Consider the following 18,667-nt stretch of genomic DNA (forward strand, 5'->3'; position numbering starts at 1 on the left):
GTAAGATAGGTATACCGCCATATCATCCTATTAATAATGTTTTATTTGTTGAAAGGTTAAAACACAATCTACTAGTTATAAGTCAATTATGTGACAATGGATATAATGTTTCCTTTAACAAGGATGAGTGCATCGTACAGAATAGTGACAAGTCCATACTTTTTTCTCTTTTCTACTAAGAGGAAAAGTAATCTCTATAAGATTAGACTAGATGAGCTATCAGATCAAAATGTGTCATGCCTACTTTTTGTCAAAGGAGATCACTAGGTATGGCATAAGAAACTTGGCCCTGCAAGCTTGAGGTTAATCTCAAAGCTACAAAAGCATAATCTCGTATGAGGACTACCAAGAATGCATAAAGATAATTTACTTTGTGAAGCTTGTCCAAAAGGGAAACAAGTTAAAAATTATTTTTTTGAGCAAAAAAAAATTGTTTCCACCTCAAGACTTTTACAATTGTTACATCTTGATCTATTTGTCCCAACTAGATATGCCTTTATTAGAGGAAAAAGGTATAAACTTGTCATAGTGGACAACTATTCTAGATTGATATGGGTTATGTTCCTAGCCCACAAAGATGATTCTTTTAGAGTCTTCTTTAAATTCTATAAAAGAGTCCAAAATGGAAAAAAATGCATTACTTCAGTCGAAAGTGATCATATTGAAGAATTTGACAATAAAAATTTCCAACTATTTTGTGAGCCAAATCATTGGTGATCCAACAAAGAGTATCCAAACTAGAGCTTCACTTAGACTTCAAGGACACACAACATTTATCTTACAAATTGAGCCCAAACACAGAGATATGGCAATAAGAAAAATTATAATCAATGATTGGAAAACCATGCAAGAAGAGCATGACCAGTTCTAGAAAAATGATGTTTGGAAACTAGTAGAACTACCCAAAGACAAGGAATTTGTTGGAGCCAAGTGAGTGTTCAAAAACAAGCTAGACGTGGATGATAAGGTTGTGAGAAACAAGGACAAGTTACTTGCTAAAGGTTACTCACAATAGGAATGTATTAACTATACTGAAACTTATACACTTGTTGCTCGTCTTGAGGCAATATGCATTTTATCGTCATTTGTTGCATATAGAAAGATGAAGCTATACCATATGGGGGTAAAAAGAATTTTGTTCCAGATGTCTATAAAATTCACTAAACATTGTAGCTCAAAATTCGCAGTGACCAATTCTTAGTAATTTTTATAAGTTCATATGTTCAAGTTGCCAGCACCAGCGATTTCAACCTAGAAATCAAGAGTAGTGTTTATGTTGCTTAAGGCTTGGATAATTAAAATTTGTGTTTGCTTATGCTTAATTATCTTGAATAACAAAATTCAAGAGAGCTTAAGACTTATTTTGATTCACAAATCTTGCCCCAACTCAACACCACAACTCAATTTCTTCATTGGCATCATATAGGAAACTTAGAAAACAAAACAAAGTTCAACAACAAGACTACTTCTAGGATTTGATTTAGAACATGTTATGAACTAAATAACATGCATGAATTAGACTTAAAATTCAAAAGATAGGCTAAGAATGACAAGAATACATAAACAAATGTATCTAGAATTCAATCAACAAAATCAAAATTCAACACAAACTTAGAACATAATGTGACAATTATTATGACTAAACATGACTCTAAGACAACATGGATTAAGTGATTTACACTTAGATTTTTGTGTTTTTTTTTTCTAATCAATATTTTGGAAGAAAATTTAGATCTAAAGTTTCAATTCAAGAATATTATGACTGAAAATGATAGAACCTAAAATCAACACAAAAACATGATTCAAGAGTAGATCTATAAAATTTGAACCATAGAAATGCAAGAACAAGTGTGGATCTAAGATTTAATCGATTTATTTTTTTGAATCTACTCTAAACAGCACCAAACCACAAGATAATGGAGGATATACATGGAGAATAAGATGAAGAACAAGGAATTAAAGTGAATTGACCGAACAAAAAGATAGAGGAAGCAAAATAACATCACCTAGACGAAGATGCTCTTGATACCACATGATGTAGCTCCATGTGGAGCTTGTAGGCCTTGGATCTTCTTCATCAATGGAGTCCTTTGCTTCTTAAAGATCAATGGAAGAGGAATGTAGAAGGAAGAAAGATGATTGGAGACGTTACTTCAAGAAGAAGATGAGTTAAGAAGAAGTTCACCACCATAGGAAGCCATGAATAAGAGCTTGAAGGTAGGAGAAGATTAGTGGAGGAAGAGGGAGAGAAGGAGTACGGAATTTTGTGCCTCAAATGAGGTCTGAAATTTGAAGTGTAATTCTCAAATGATCAAATTTGAAAAGAATGCACACACATGGCCACAATTTATAGCCTAAGTGTCACATAAAACTGGAGGGAAATTTGATTTTTTTATTCAAATTTCACCTGAATTTGAAATTGAATTTGTGGAGCCAAATTTTCACTAATTATGATTAGCGAATTTTAGCTATGGTTCAGCCCACTAATCGAAGATCAAGTCCAAGATTCTCCACTAAGTGTGCTTAGGTGTCATGAGGCATGTAAGGTATGAAGGACATGCACAAAATGTGACTATATGATGTGGCAATGGGGTGTAGCAAGCAAATGCTCACCTCCTCCTCTAAAATTAAATTGGATTGGGATTATCTCAATTCAATTAAATTTATTTCCCAACACACACATCAAATATTCACTTAATGCATGTGAAATTACTAAACTACCCCTAATACAAAAACTAGTCTAGGTGCCCTAAAATACAAGGGCTGAAAAATTCTACATTTCTAGGGTACCCTACCTACATTATGAAGTCCTAAATATAAGGTCCAAAAATAATAAAATTCTAATCTAATATGTTCAAAGATAAGAGGGCTTTTACTGAGCCCATGGGTGCAAAATCTACCCTAAGGCTCATGAGAACCCAAGGGTCTTCTCTTGCATCTCTGGAACAATTCAAGAGGAAAAGTTGAAGAACACTTCAAGATTCAAGAAGAAGGATGAATTCAAGAATCAAGATTCAAGGATCAAGATTCAAGGATCAAGATTCAAGAATCAAGATCAAGATTCAAGAATCAAGATCAAGATTCAAGATTCAAGACTCAAGAATCAAGAGAAGACTTAATCAAGATAAGTATGAAAAGGATTTTTCAAAAACTGAGTAGCACATGGATTTTTCAAAAAACATGTTTACCAAAGAGTTTTTACTCTCTGGTAATCGATTACCAGATTGCTGTAATCGATTACTAGTAGCAAAATTATTTTGAAAAAGTTTTCAAATTGAATTTATAACGTTCCAATTAATTTCAAAAAGTTGTAATCAATTACAATGTTTTGGTAATCGATTATCAGTACCTTTGAACGTTGAAATTCAAATTCAAATGTGAAGAGTCACATCCTTTCACATAAAAGCTTTGTGTAATCGATTACACTGATTTGGTAATTGATTACCAGTGATTGTTTTTGAATAAATCAAAAGATGTAACTCTTCAAAAGGTTTTTGACTTTTTCAAATTGGTTTTAAGTTTTTCTAAAAGTTATAACTCTTGTAAATGGTCTTCTTGGCTAGAAATGAAGAGTCTATAAAAGCAAGGCTTTGATTTGCTTTTCAATACACTTATTCAATCAATCTTTTACAAGCCCTCAATATCTTTGAACTTCTTCTTCTTCTTCTTCTTCTTTGTGCCAAAAGCTTTCCAAAGTTTTTCTGGTTTTCTAAACCTTGAAAACTTGTGCTATTCATCTTTTCATTCCCTTCTCCCTTTGCCAAAAAGAATTCGCCAAGGACTAACCGCCTGAATTCTTTTTGTGTCTCTCTTCTCCCTTTTCCCAAAAGAACAAAGGACTAACTGCTTGAATTCTTTTGTGTCTCCCTTCTCCCTTGTCAAAGAATTCAAAACGACACAGTCTGAGAATTCTTTTTATTCTTCCCTTTCCCTAATACAAAAGTGTTCAAAGGACTAACCGCCTGAGAATTCTTTTGTATCCCCATTCACAAAGTATCAAAGGTTTAACCGCCTGAGATCTTTGTCTTAACACATTGGAGGGTACATCCGTTGTGGTACAAGTAGAGGGTACATCTACTTGGGTTTGACTGAGAACAAGAGAGGGTACATCTCTTGTGGATCAGTTCTAGTGGAGGGTACATCCACTAGGTTCAAAGAGAACAAGGGAGGGTACATCCCTTGTGGATCTTTGCTTATAAAAGGATTTTTACAAGGTTAAAAGAAATCTCAAGGACCGCAGGTCGCTTGGGGACTGGATGTAGGCACGGGTTGTTGCCGAACCAGTATAAAAACTCTTGTGTGTTTGTCCCCTTCTTCCTTACTCTTTTACTTTCCGCTGTGCATTTTAATTTTTGCTTTTACTTTTGGTTAAGTTTCTCTTCTACTCCTTATTCTCTTAACAACATAAGTAAAAGCCTTAGAAGAGTAAATTTTTAATTAGTAAAGGTTTAGGAATAATTAATTCAACCCCCCTTCTTAATTATTTTGAGGCCACTCGATCCAACAATTTCATTTTGGAATGCTGATCTCATTGGTCCACAATTTGTTCAATCTTCCGCTTTTTGATTCAAAATGACATAGATATGAAGAACTATGCTGGGCCATTGGAGAGTTTGGATGCAACAAAAAAATTTATTGGGAGAGCTCTTGGTATGGTTTGTCACCAGAAAAAGAAAATTGAAAATGCTGATGAAAGAAGCAAAGCTATGAATATTCAATTGAAGAATATGAAGATTAAGAAAACCAAAAAACTGGAGATGGCTCTTGCTAGCAGTAAAGAGTTGGTGACCAAGTTGCAAATGGATTTGGATGACATGTTTCTTTAATATCTGTGAAGGCTAAGATAATGATACTTTTAGTATCTGAGTTGTTGCGTTTGAGAAATCTGTTGCAGATGCTAAAGTCAAATTTGATGACTTGTCTTCAGAAATTATTGTCGTGCAAACAAAAAACAAAACTTCTAAGGAAGAAAAGAAAAGTGTTGAAGACATATTGATATCTGCTAATGAAGAGCTTACCAACTTAAAGAAAATTGTTGCAAGATTGAAAGGTGAGTTACATGACAAAGATAAAGCCCAATTTGACTTGGTTTTCGAACTAGATGAAGCAAAAATTGATTGTTACTAATCATCAAGAAGGGTTCAAAAAGGCTCAATCTCAAGTTGCTATGTTGCTTCCAGATTTTGATTATAAGAGAATTGATGTGAATTGCGATTTGCTTGATGGTGAGATTATTAGAGAATCTCAACTTTGCTCTGATGAGGAGGAAGAAGAAGAAGAAAAGAATGAAGTAGACTCAACCATGGTTAATTAGTTTGTTGTTCATGTTTTCTACTATGTTTTGCATTTTGTTTAAGTGTACATTGGGCTTAATGTTGATGTAACCAACACTGTTGATTAACTTTACATATAGGTTTATGTATGAATGAAATGACAAGTTATTTAGTACTATCTTTTTAAGTTTATTGTGTTATAACATGGCTATATCAAATTGCATTAAAAGTATAATGTAAAAAAAAAAATCAAGTTAAAGAGAATAAATGAAACTAAAGCAACTTGCTTGAAAAATAAATCAAGGTTTTGATTTAATCTTAAATAAGATTCGAACACAACCTTTGGAGAACTGCTTGAAAATGCTCAAGGTTTGGATACGACCTTTGAAAAGTTACTTGAAAAGGCTCAAGTAAGATTCGGATATGACCTTTGGAGAGTTTCTTGAAAAGGCTTAAGTAAGGTTCAGACACAACCTTTGGAGAGTTGCTTTAAAAAGCTCAAGTAAGATTCAGATACGACCTTTGGTGAATTGCTTGAAAAACTCATGTAAGGTTCAGATACAACCTTTTATTTTGAGTATAGAATGTCATTAAGCTTGTTAGATCTAGATGACAACTTTTAACATCTACCTTGGATTTTGATGATTAAACATAAGTATAAATTATTGATGTTTTAATAAGTTTATGACAAGTGGATAGGATCAACTATATTAAAGGACTTAACTACAATTTACATGTATCGTCCACACTCTAAGATAAAATTTTCTATTAATTATTTTATTAGTGTTCAATGAACTAAAACCAACAAGCGTTTATTCATTATGTAAACCAGTGTTATACACTGTGTTTTGTTATCTCTCACGTCCAGCTAGTACAAGACTCGCACATTCTTTCAAAATGATCAAGACTGACCAAAGACTCTACGATAGCTGAAAAGGGAAGTACACATGCTCTAACTTATAAAAAATCATTTTTCCTCTCTTTATTTTGAATTGATAACTTTGAATTTAAGGAAAGGACAAAATGGAAGAGAAAAAAAGGTATTCAAAAAATATTCCTTAGAGGTCACTTTGATCGAGGACAGGGAGCACATGGCACTATCTGTACTATTGATAATTTCCTCGCGAATCAGAGCAAGCCACGTAGCCTTATCTCCATATGTGAGACAACAATCTTTTCAAGGAATCAATATTGATCCCATAACAGATCTTTCACTGAAGACTATAAAAGGTAGTGTCTACTCTAAAGCAAAACTCTGTTGAAATCACTTGACAACTAATTTAGGTTTTCATTTGTTTATCCTTTGCCAAGCAAAGTTATCTCATATTTGAGTTTTACTGTATGTTCATTCATTAAGTGTTATTGAATACTTGTATTCATTCAAACTACTAATTGTGAAAGACAGAAGTGACTTAATGTTAAACCATACTTGAGTTTCATAAATTCTAGGGGAGTCTAAGACAATGCCAGAAGTGGGATTAAGAATAATTGTATTGCTAGGAGTGGCAAGTCAGAATACTTGTTTTGTAATCAAGTTTTGATTAGTTGAATCCTTTACTGTTCTGTAAAGGAGAACAGGACGTAGCTCAGGTTGAGTGAACCAGTATAAACCACATGTTTCTACATATTTCCTTGACAGTTTATTAAGCATTCTTTTAGCACTTTTTGTCATTCTTTTCATACCAAGTATTTTATAGAAAAATTGTTTTAAAGACTTTATGTTATTTAGTCACCGAACAATCAAGCTTGGCTTTATTAAAACCTATTTTCTTTTTAGTGGACGGCTAACCATACATATACATATATGTCTGTATTTATTTTAAAAGTTTTAAAAAGATATTATCTTTTATTAACACACTATTTAACCTCCCTTTTGGTGTGATTGTTTTTATTTTAGTTGGTATCAGAGCTTGGCCTTATGGGTTAAGTATCTGACATACTAAGGAAAAGATCTAGAATATCAAAGATATGGAAGAAGGATTCTCCACCAACAAACAACTATTGTTAAGAGGCATAATATGATTACTGGCGGGAGTGAAGGATATCTCACTTTGAATACATTCATATAAATCTATCAGGTGTGGTGGAAAATGGGAATTATATTCCATATGATGATCAATTGAATGAAATTCCTAGAAGCCGATGAACAGAGGAGCAAAAACTTATAGGGTGTTTGGTTTGATTGTTTTCTGTTTTCATTTTCACTGAAAACAAAAAACGGTGATGAAAATGTGTTTGGTTGGATTTCTGAAAACATTTTCCGTGAAAATGAAAACAAGAAACAACTAGAAAATGAAAACAATAAATTCTCATTTTCAGTGTTTTCAGTTGAAAACAGAAACTTCATTTTGGGTAAAATGAAATTGTGGTGGCAATGAATGTAATTTTAAGCAAATCTAAAAATACAAAAAGACAAAAAGTCAATATATCATAAATTTTTAGTATTTTTATTTCATGAAAACAGAAAACAAAAAGTCAAACCAAACATGTTTTCAGAATTCTAATCTTTTGAAACTAAAAATAGTTTTCAGAAAATGAAAATAGGAAATGAAAACAGAAAATGAAAATGCAAACCAAACACACCTTTAGATTCCTGCTCAACTCTAAGGCTCAAAATGTGATGTTATGTGCTCTATCAGAAAAGGAGTACACCAAGGTACTCAACTTCAGAAGTGCCAAACAAATGTGAGACACTCTAGCTGTAACAAACAAAGGATTGTCACAGGTAAAGAGGAACAAATTTAGTCTCCTCACTATAAGTATGAGCTCTTCTCTGTGGAGGAAGGTGAAGACATACAAAGTATGTTTAGAAAATTTCAAACCATTCTCAATGAATTAAGGCCTTTAGGAAGAAATTATGATAACTATGATCATATTGACAAAATTTTAAGAAGTTTGTCTAGAAAGTGAAGACCACAGGTAACGTCACTAGGAGCTTTGAATAATCTTGATTCCATGTTCCTTGAGGAACTTGTTGGTACCCTCAAGGTTCATGAACAAGAACTTCAATAGGACAAAATACCAAAAAGAGAAAAATCTTTGGCTCTCAGCAATGAGAAGAACAAAAAGGCGTCATCATCCAAAGAACAAATCTTGAGAAGCTTGTCCAAAGCCCTTAAAGTTGATAATTCATCTAATGATAAATTTGAGGAAGACTTTGATGAAGATGAGCTAGCCTTCATTTCATGAAAGATCTGCAAAATATGGAGAAAAAAAGATGGCTCCAGATAGAAAATTTCCTCAAGAAGGATGCCTAAAGAAAAGAAAGATAAAGATAAAAACTCTATTATCTGCTATGAATGCAAGAAGCCTGGACACTTCAAATTTGAGTGCCCAAAATTGGAGAAGGGTCAAGGCAAGAAGAAACATTACAAGACCAAAGAAAAGGAGGGTCTTATGATTACCTGGGAAGATCTGGATGACACTTCATCTGATGAGGATGATGAAGAAGCCAATATCTGCCTGATGGCAGATACAACCCTTGAAGAATCTAAATCAGATCAAGAAGATGAGGTAAATTTTAATGACCCAGAATCTCTTAAGAAGGCTTATCATAAAATTTTGTCTAACTCATTTATTCTTTCAAAAGTCTACAAAAACTTGTGAAAAGATTTCAAAAAATTATCCAAAGATCATTTAAAACTTGAGAAAATCCTTTGAGATCAAGTATATAATTCATCAGATGAGTTAACTCAGACATGTGGAGCTTGTATAACTCTTAAGGAAAAATAGTCCAAGATATGTCTTGAGATTGAGACAATTACCAAGGAAGAATCTACTCTTCTTAAGAACTCTCAGGAGTTGGAAAACAAACTGAAAGATCTTCAAAAGGATCTAAAGGAGTTGAACGAACTTCATGATTATCAAAATGAAGAAAAAAATGATATGTGGATAGAATGTGCACAAGCATACAAAGATTATTAAGACCTCAAAATGAGAAAACATAATCTTTGGGTGGAATGTGAGGAACACAAAAGATATGTGAAATTCTTGAATGTTAAGCTTTTAAAAAATCAAGAATTTTAGGGTCAACCTCAAGATGTTGTCAAACTTCATGATGAAATTTGAACTTTAAAAACTACATTTGCCAAATTTGTCAATGGAAAAAATAATCTTAACAAACAATTAAGGTACAATAGAAGTTCTTCAAACAAATTTGGAAATGGATATGATGGAAAATCTACGTTCATGATAAGAACAATGTTGTCTGTTATTTCTGTGGTAAGATTGGACATATGACATCCAAGTGTAGATATCAACCTAGAAGGGTATAACCAATACCATTATGGATAACACAAAAGTACCCAAAAAGATTTGGATACCTAAGAAAAAATTATTCCTGTTGCATATGCCTTTGATAGTAGGAAGTATATGCCCTTCATGGTACCTGGATAGTGGTTGCTCATGGAACATGATAGTAGAAAAATGTATATTCCAATGTCTAACTCCCTATCATTGTGGAATAGTCACTTTAGGAGGGAATCAAAAAGGAAAAATAACAAGAGTGGGTAAGATAGGTATTCACCCCTACCTTTCTACTAATAGTGTATTTTTTGTTGAAGGACTCAAACATAATCTACTAAGCATAAGTCAATTATGTGATAATGGATATGGTGTCTCCTTTAACAAGGATGAGTGTGTCGTAAAATGTAAAGATGAATCCTCTTTATTCTCTGCCAAGAGAAAAGGAAACATCTACAAGATCATACTAGGAGAACTTTTATATCAAAAGGTGTCATGCTTACTGTCTGTTAAAGAAAATCACTGGCTATGGCATAAAAAACTTAGTCATTCAAGTTGGAGATTAATCTCTAAATTCCAGAAAAATAACCTTGTAAGAGGTCTACCAAGCATTTCATATAAGGATGACTTACTTTATTAGCCATGTCAAAAGGAGAAATAGATTAAAACTCTTTTTCTAGTAAAAACATTGTTTCCACCTATAGACCCTTGTCGTTGTTATACCTTGATCTGTTTGGTTCAACTAGAACCGCGTCCACTAGTGGAAAAGAGGTATGAACTTGTCATAGTGGACGACTACTCTAGATGAACATGGTTCATGTTCCTAAACCACAAGGATGAGTCTTTTGATATCCTCTTTAAATTCTATAAATGTGTTCAAAATGAAAAAAGAGTATGTGTTACTTCAATCAGAAGCAATCATGGGGGAGAATTTGAAAATAATAAGTTTCAATTGTTCTGTGAAGAAAATGGTATTCTTCATAATTGAACTAAAAACACCTCAACAAAATGGGTTAGTTGAAAGAAATAAAGGATCTCTACAAGAGATGGCCAAAACCATGCTCAATGGTAATTCAACCCCTAAGCACTTTTGGGCTGAAGCAATGAATATTGCATGTTATCATCAAAACTAATTTACATAAAACAAATCCTTATGAATTGTGGAAGGGACGAAAACCCAACATACCATATCTTCATCCATTTGGATACAAATGTTTCATTCTCAACACAAAGGATAACTTGGGAAAGTTTGACTAAAGACGTGATAGTGGAATATTTCTTGGATACTCTGAAATTTCTAAGGCATTCTGAGTTTATAACTCAAGAGCCTTAATAGTGGGAGAAGCTATTCATGTGAGGTTTGATGAAAATAAGCCTGATAATTATCAGAGCTGGATGAGTCTTTTGCAGATCTCATATTAGACGATGATTCAATAGAAACTAGCACATCCAGGCATAACCCAAAAATAAAAGCGTCCACCGAACAAGTAGTCCAAGAAGAGGTAAGGGAGCCCATTATATGCATAAAGAAAAGAAATCATCAAAAATTCAAATCATTAGAGACCTAAAAGATCATGTTCATACAAGATCATCACTCAGATCACAAGAGCACACTTCATTGGTTTTTGAAGTGGAACTCCAACATATTGATAATGGAAGGCAAAATGATAACTGGATCAAGGTCATGCAAGATGAACTTGATCAATTTCAAAAGAATGATGCTTGGAAGTTAGTTGAACTACCAAAAGGAAACAAGGTTGTGGAAGTTAAATGGATTTTCTACAATAAACTAGATGAAAATGGTAAGGTTGTGAGAAACAAAGCATGGTTAGTTGCTAAAGGATACTCATAACAAGAAGGTATAAATTACAAAGAAAATTATGCACCTATAGCCCATCTAGAGGCCATACACATTTTAATTTCATTTGCAGCTTATAGAAATATGAAGCTACATCAAATGGATGTGAAAGTACATTTCTCAATTGCCTTATCCAATAGGAAGTTGTCGCAACCTATCCTTTTGTGGGCGAGTGAGGCGAGGCTCACGGGTGCGTCTTCCAAAGGAGGAAAATGCGCGGAGTCGCCACCAACGTTTATTTGTGGAAAATGTCGGAAAAACCGAAGGAAACCGGTCATAAAGAATATTCCAGATTCGGGAGTTGTATTTACGTTTGAGAAAGGTATTGGCATCTCTCACGTTTGTCCCAAAGGACAACAGCCTTAAATTAGAATTGTGTGAAATTGTGTATCTAAACTTTTATTTCTTTTTATTTTTTGAGGTCGACAAAAGCGGGACTCTTGCTCCTACGTACCCTCCATCGAAGAGGAAATCAGACCTACGTAGTTCTTTTTTAAGGGTGAATCAAGCGATTCTTTTTACTTGGAAGGTGATCATTTTAAGGCGTTGGACCTTAAAAATGATCCATTTACTTGGTAAGAAAAATTGAGATATTGAACTTTTCAAATCCTTTTTTAGTGATTTTTTGTGGACGAGCTTGACTTTGCGGGTTGATTTTAGCCTTAGTTTCACTTTAGTTATTAGTCAAATCAATTAAGAACAAGAAATCCCAAAGAGAAACGTCTGATTGATTTTTCCGCTTTATTTTACTAAAAAGGGTATTTTTTTATTATATTATTATTTTGCCTCTTTTTTGATTTCCAACGTGGTTACGGCACGACCGAACGGTCGGATTTGATTTTAACAGAAATTAAACGGATATTACAAATCAAATGATCGGTGGAAATTTATTTTATTTTTTAATTAGGCGAGAAATGACTTAAATAAATGACTGAAGCACGTCAAAAGGGGGTACAGAAAGTAAATGAAACGAAAATAAAAATACACGAAACAAATGGGGACCACCACAGGTACATAGAATGAATTGAAAAGCTCGATTAGGGGTACTTACCGGTTGAAGACCGAAGAACAATGAAGAACGAACGATGAATGTCGAAGAACGGTTGAAAATCTTCGCGTAATTACCCTCAGAAACGTTACGGAAGCGCCTCGACTTGGATTTTCTTCACGGAAACAATTTTCCTCAGCAATTTCAAGTGAATACGAAGTTCCAAGAAGGCTGAACCCCTTTCCTCTTCACTCCTCCCCCTATTTATAGCAAAATAGGGGAGGAGCTTGCCACCCAACTCGCCCAGGCGAGCTCAGCTCGCCTAGGCGAGCCAGGTTGCTTCTTCCAGAAGCAACCGCCTTCTGGAGGAAGAGTCTGGAAGGCCCAAGTGGACCTGGTTGCTATTTGCACCCCTTTTTTACTAAATACACCCCTTTACCTTTTTTGGTGATTCTTTTTCCGTAACGTTACGAAACTTTACGAATTTCGTAAGGTTACGGAACCTTACGGATCATGTATTTACTCTTTTTTAGCTTTTGAAAAAGTTACGGAAACTCACGGATTGCGTAACAATACTTCCTTTTGGTTTCCGTCACATTATGGAATTTCACGGATTGCGTAACCACGCTTCCTTTTGATTTCCAGCACGCCTCGGGACTTCACATATTGTGCAACAAAGGGTGCCAAGTACCTCGAAGCGGTCAATCAAAGGTTGTATGCCATCAAGCAATAGTCCCCGGACGAAATTAGGGTATGACAGTTGGCCCTCTTTACTTACCTTTTACCGGAGATAAGAGGAAAGCAAAGATAAAACACTTATTTCGTTCGTCTTCGCCCTTTCCGTGATTAGTCTATGACGACTCCCGTCTCTCCTTCTCCTTTTTTCTGCACAACACAAAACAAAACACAAACAACAAAAACACCAATAATATAATATACATATATACACATGTTTGGCGAAGGAATCGATCGGGAAAATAACAAAAACCACATTTCCCAGTCACCGAAGGCTCCGCACCTAATGGTGGAGGACGCATGAACAGCGCTAGGCAATCAATTCATGGGTCTCCGAACAATATTTCGAGGGGGGAGGATAAGCGAACAACGTTAGGCAATCAATTCGCGGGGCTCCAGACTCGATGGTGGAGGATGCATGAATGACAATCAATTCATAGGGCTCCGAATAAGATGTGGAGAATGGAGGATAGGCGAACAACGCTAGGCAATCAATTCGCGGGGCTCCAGACTCATTGGTGGAGGATGCATGAATGACAATCAATTCATGGGGCTCCAAATAAAAGTAGAGAATGGAGGATAAGCGAACAACGCTAGGCAATCAATTCGCGGGGCTCTAGACTCGTTGGTGGAGGATGCATGAATGACAATCAATTCATGGGGCTCCGAATAAAAGTGGAGAATGGAGGATAGGCGAACAACGCTAGGCAATCAATTCACGGGGCTCCAGACTCGTTGGTGGAGGATGCATGAATGACAATCAATTCATGGGGCTCCGAATAAAAGTGGAGAATGGAGGATAGGTGAACAGCGCTAGGCAATCAATTCGCGGGGCTCCAGACTCGTTGGTGGAGGATGCATGAATGACAATCAATTCATGGGGCTCCGAATAAAAGTGGAGAATGGAGGATAGGCGAACAACGCTAGGCAATCAATTCACGGGGCTCCAGACTCGTTGGTGGAGGATGCATGAATGACAATCAATTCATGGGGCTCTGAATAAAAGTGGAGAATGGAGGATAGGCGAACAACGCTAGGCAATCAATTCGCGGGGCTCCAGACTTGTTGGTGGAGGACACATGAACAACGCTAGGCAATCAATTCATGGGTCTCCGAACAAGATTTGTTGGCAGGACTGAATGGTCCACCAGGTTTTTTTCCACCTAAAAAGGCAAACATGCTTTTTGCAAAGAAAAATAAATTATTCGCGAGAGCACCATATCTTAGAGAAACAATATACCCGTGCCAAAGGTAATTTTCCTTGTAACCGAAAATCAAGGGCAGGATGCCAACATTTAGCTTTTAAATGAACATTTAGGGGAAACATCGGGTCAAACTGAAGTAAGCACTAACGCAATAGTCCAAACAAATGAAGTGTTTTATCCTAATTTTCCTTGCGTTAGTGCTTACTTCGTTATTGTCGATCTCACACAGGTAAGTGTTTTATCCTAATTCCGAACCATAGATATGTCATGACTTGATTTTGCAAATCATTTCCTATCAAATCAAAGATTACATGCGTGATCATGGATCAATAAGACTTATTTTGGGAATGGTTTTTCGGTGGGGAATTTGGCTTTGAGTGTTTTTGCCTTTTCCTCTTCTGTTTTTATTTAGTGCGTGGCGAGAAAGTCGCTAGTGCACAGGATTTTGTCGGCAATCAAAGGGAGAGGACCACTTTAGGTCGTGGTTTCCTTTTTCTTGTTTACTTGGTGACAATTCTGTATTGTTCAGATATTGTCTGGTCCAAAGACCTTTCTGGATGTTTCTTCTGTTTTCTTCCGATCCTTGATCGGGAGTTTTCTTTCCTTTTTTTTTTTTTACTTTCTCCCACTCTTTGATTGGGAATTTTTCTTTTCTTTTCTTTTTTTGTTTTCCGAGGGCAATGATTGACATTCTCACCCTGGGTCAAGGTTTATGATAAGTTGGGATTTTGGCTCAAGGCTTATAGAACGGTTGGTCATGATATATGTCAGGGTTTGGCCAGCGGTTCGGGGATAAAGGGGATGTCCTACATTATTTCCATGATACACATGCAACAATGATGATTAGGAATTTTTATGCAAAACTGGTCATGCATGCACCCATGTGGACACTCAAGTATCAAGTTTTTATGGTCATGGGACACTAGGGCTCAGGATTCATTTTCCCTATTTTAAGTCAACCCAGTGTTTCCAAAATATGTTCTTTTATCAAATCATGCATTCATCCGAGTCCATTTTGGGCGTTCGGAAAATTTTCACAGCATTCACTCTTCAAGTGTATACACATTTTTTTCAAAAACTGGTTAAGATCAGTAAAATCTTTCAAAGAAAAGTTGGAAATTATCTCTTTTCACAAGCATGTTGTCTTTTTAGCTAGACAACTTTTTATTTTTTTATTATATTTTTTTCTATTTTTTTCTTCCTTCTTTTTCTTTTCTTGCTCGCTCTTTTTTTTTTCTTGAGGTATTTTGCTACCTAAACATACGTATATTTTTGTGAGGTATTTTTCTATATACATGCGTGTCCAAGGTATCTTGCTACCTAAACATACATATATATGTTTTGTGAAGTATTTTTGCTACATACATGCATATCCAAGGTATCTTTCTACCTAAACATACATATACATATATTGTGAAGTATTTTTTGCTACATACATGCATATCCAAGGTATCTTTCTAAACATACACACACACACACACACACACACACACACACACACACACACACACACACACACACACACACACACACACACACACACACACACACACACACACACACACATATATATATATATATATATATATATATATATATATATATATATATTGTGAGGTATGACTACCTTCCGAGCTTGTGCTTGTTTTATTTAAATTCCTAGGATCATGAGCAACTAGGTGTGTTCTGCTATGACTTGAGAAACAAAAGTGATCAAATAACAAGCAGAGATTTAAAAGGTACTAGGTTGCCTCCTAGTAGCGCTTCTTTAACGTCTTAAGCTGGACACGTTATGACTTGTCGGTCGTGGACCTAGTACTTTGCTTACCTTTGGCTTCGGACTTGGTCGCCTATTGGTCGGCCATGTGTCGTAGGCAACGCTCTAACCTTTTTGTGGATGAGCTGAGGTGAACTCTAGAGGTGGTGGTAGTGCGTTTGTTGCCCGCTACCGGCCATCCCTAGGCTGCTGTGGAGTTTCACCCTGCGCTTGCCTGGGGGCGCAGTACTTCTTGATGAAAGCTCGATTAGTAGGGGGCCTGATGACCTTGCTGGGGGCGACATGCACTCCATAGAACTGACAGAGGCCCGTAATCAGAGCTGGCAACTCCAAGACCCTGTTGGACTTCTTCGGGTCCACTGGGTGTCTTGTGGGCACAATCCCTGCAAACAATAGATGACATCAGAAATCAGTTGGGGGATGTGCATACTTACCTATGTCACGATGACATGAACTTGCTGGGGGGGACGGGCGCCCTGTAGGTCTGACAGAGGCCCGTAACCAGAGCTGGAAACCCCAGGGCCTTGTTGGGCTCCTCCGGGTCCACTGGGTGTCTTGTGGGCACAATCCCTGCAAATAATGGATGCCATCAGAAATCAGTTTTAGCCACATGCATACTTACCTATGACATAATGACGTGACCTTGCTGGGGGGAACGGGCACCCTATGGGACTCCTTTTTGTCCACTGGGTGTCTTACGAGCGCGATCCCTGCAGATAATAGATGACATCAGAAATCAATTGAGTCACATGCATACTTACCTATGTCACATGGCATGACCTCGCTGGGGGGGACGGGCACCCTGTAGGACTGATAGAGGCCCGTAACCAGAGCTGGAAACCCCAGGGTCTTGTTGGACTTCTTCGGGTCCACTGGGCGTCTTGTGGGCGCGATCCATGCAAACAATAGATGACATCAGAAATCAATTGAGCCATGTGCATACTTACCTATGTCATGACGACACAGACCAACTGATACATCTGCAGGGGGAGATTGGCATTGTGGTCGCTGGGCAGAATGTTGCTAAGTAGCAACGTCATCCATATCCATGTAAGAGTGGTCATGTTGGTGCGCATGATCCGCACTCGTCTTTTTGCAGCGGCACGGGTGAAATCTTGCCCCGGTATGCATAGTAGATGCGTGATAGCCTCCTTCTTTGGATGTGCTCACATAGTTGGTCGCCCTCCAATATCAGGGGGTGGCCCAGGAACTGATAAAAGGAAACTACTGGCCCCTTAACCGAGAGCGCAAGTCTCGGTTAAGCATTTGAGGGCAAAGGACCTTATATTCTCTTAAGGTGTGGATATGGAGCACACCGAAAATGAGGACGCGTAGCCCTCTAAAGGCGAGGGCGTGCAGCCCTCTGATGGTAAGGACATATAGTCCTCTAAAGGTGATAGGTACTTGTACCCAAGGGTCTACCTTTATGAGAAAGCAAGAGATCGACTCATCGAGAGGGCTGGTCATTCAAAAAGATTAGACACGAGATGTAGGAAATCTATGCAGTTAACATGATTTTTAGGGATGCAGACGCATGCAACCTTTGTCGTGAAATTTGGTAATGTTGACCTCATATGAAACAATGCAATGCAATGGAAAGTTGTACAATGTTCATGACATTCTTTCCCTATTTTGTGATTTTGATTTTGTTTTAATTTTTTTGGAAAACACAGATTGACTGTCCTTTTGAAAAAGGTGATAATTCATGCAACCTTATCCTATCTTTTGCAAATCTCTCCGGGAACTCCCTCAGAGTGTATGTTCGGTTTGATTTAGTCACTTGACCATTTTGGAGTGATGGCAATGGAGCTGTTTGACGTTTAATAAATCTATTGAAATTCCAGGGTTTGTCTCCCTTTTTTTTCTTGTTTAAAAACATCGACGGGTGAGAACTTTTGATCTGCCCCTATGTTCACTTGAGGCTCATGCACGATACCCCTCATTGCCCCAATGTAAGGCTTTGAGGTACCAATTGTTATCTTTCATCATGACCTTGTAGCTGGGAACCTATTGGGTGAGAACTTCTAATCTGCCCCTAGGTTCGCTTGAGGTTTTTGCATGGTGCCTTTCATTGCCCCAGTGTAAGGCTTTGAGGTACAATCGTTGTCTTTCGTCATGACCTTGTAGCAAGGAACCTTTTGGGTGAGAACTTCTAATCTACCCCTAGGTTCGTTTGAGGTTTATGCATGGTGCCTTTCATTGCCCCAGTGTAGGGCTTAGAGGTACCAATTGTTGTCTTGTTTTCACAACCTCGTAGTGAGGAAGAATGAAAGAAGTAGTTGATTCTTGCAAAAAGAATTTTCCAAGGACGAGAAATAGTTGAAGGATTTTTCAGTTGATGGATTAAGTCAAATGACTCCTATGTAGAAGCAAGATGTTTTGATGTCTTGATGATGCTAAAGGATCAAGTGCTTCTAAGTTTTATTCAAGACAAGAATCCAAGAAAATCAAGATATATGATCAAGTTGATCTTTAGAATCTTTAGGAAGAAGTTTCCAAATTGAAAAAACAAAAAGTTTGACCAAAGAATTCTATCATTTCAAATTGAGATTTGCTCTCTGGTAATCAATTACCAGCAGCTGAAATTTT

Source organism: Glycine max, chromosome 5, assembly GCF_000004515.6.
Source record: "Glycine max cultivar Williams 82 chromosome 5, Glycine_max_v4.0, whole genome shotgun sequence".
Classification (NCBI taxonomy): domain Eukaryota; kingdom Viridiplantae; phylum Streptophyta; class Magnoliopsida; order Fabales; family Fabaceae; genus Glycine; species Glycine max.